The following is a 1,122-nucleotide window of genomic DNA, read 5'->3' as shown; positions in this document are numbered from 1 at the left end:
ACTGGTTTGATTTTAATTTTCTCTTTATTACTAATTTTATCTTTTTGAGGTTATTGCATGACTTGTGGTAGGAGAACACCCATAGCAGCAGCCACAGACCCATAAACAATATTTCGGAGAAATCGTCGACAGTAACAAGAGAAACTGATGCAAGATCCCCCACCGCCTACTGCAGGTAACGTGGCACATGAGAATCTTCTATTTGGAAATGCTAATGATATCATTTTAGTATACCAACTAGCTCCACAGCTACCCGCGAACAAACACATGGCTCGTAATGAGAGAACTTTAAGAGACTACGCATTACCAAGTTTGGACATGGTTTAGGAGAGCATAACAAGGCCGACTATCACAATTAATAATTTTGAGATCAAGCCGGCAATTATTTAGATGATCTAGATTAATTTTCAATTTAGGGGCACAATGATAGAGGATCCAAATCAACACTTAAAATGGTTTCTCCAACTTTGTGATACTTTTAAGTACAACGGGGTTATTGATGACGCTATCTATATTCGATTGTTTCCCTTTTCTTTAATTGATAACGACCTTTCATGGTTAGACTCACAAGCACTAGGGTCTCTCACAACAATGGGATGAACTTGCTGGAAATTTCTTACAAAAGTTCTTCCCTATTAGTAAAGCGGTTCAACTAAGAAGAGAGATTGTTGTCTTTATATAGATGGAAAGAGAAAGTTTTCATAAGGCATGGGAACGTTTCAAAATGTTGATTCAGAAATGTTCACACCAGAGATTCCCTAAGAGGATGAGATTGCAGGTATTTTACAATGAGTTGGATGTGAATGCAGGATTAGGACTAGATGGAGAAGTATGAGGAACACTTATGAATAGTGTAACAACCCGTTTTTAGTGAAATCAAAACAGTGATTTTGGAACCAAAAATATAAAGTCAAAAAATTTATTTTATTATTATTTTATGGTATACAACATGATAGTATTACTATATAAAAATTTCTTCAAGAAATTTTGCCGTTTACATGCTCAATTTGATAAAAAAGACTAAATCGCGTAAAGTGCAAAAGTTGTGTTCTAATAGCTAAAAGTGTCTAATAGCTATAGAAATTTAAAGTGGAGGTCTTTATATGGTAATTAAACCATTAA

At 34.6% G+C, this 1,122-nt stretch overlaps 1 non-coding gene across 1 annotated transcript; it reads right to left on the bottom strand.

Moving 5' to 3' along the window:
• Positions 1-649: 649 nt before the first annotated feature.
• LOC121223944 (small nucleolar RNA R71) lies at positions 650-756 on the bottom strand. The gene has a single exon (XR_005921411.1). It is a non-coding gene; the product is annotated as a small nucleolar RNA R71 (small nucleolar RNA).
• Positions 757-1,122: the final 366 nt, after the last annotated feature.

Source organism: Gossypium hirsutum, chromosome D11 (assembly GCF_007990345.1).
Source record: "Gossypium hirsutum isolate 1008001.06 chromosome D11, Gossypium_hirsutum_v2.1, whole genome shotgun sequence".
NCBI classification, from domain to species: Eukaryota; Viridiplantae; Streptophyta; class Magnoliopsida; order Malvales; family Malvaceae; genus Gossypium; species Gossypium hirsutum.
This window is presented reverse-complemented; position numbering and strand designations above follow the sequence as displayed.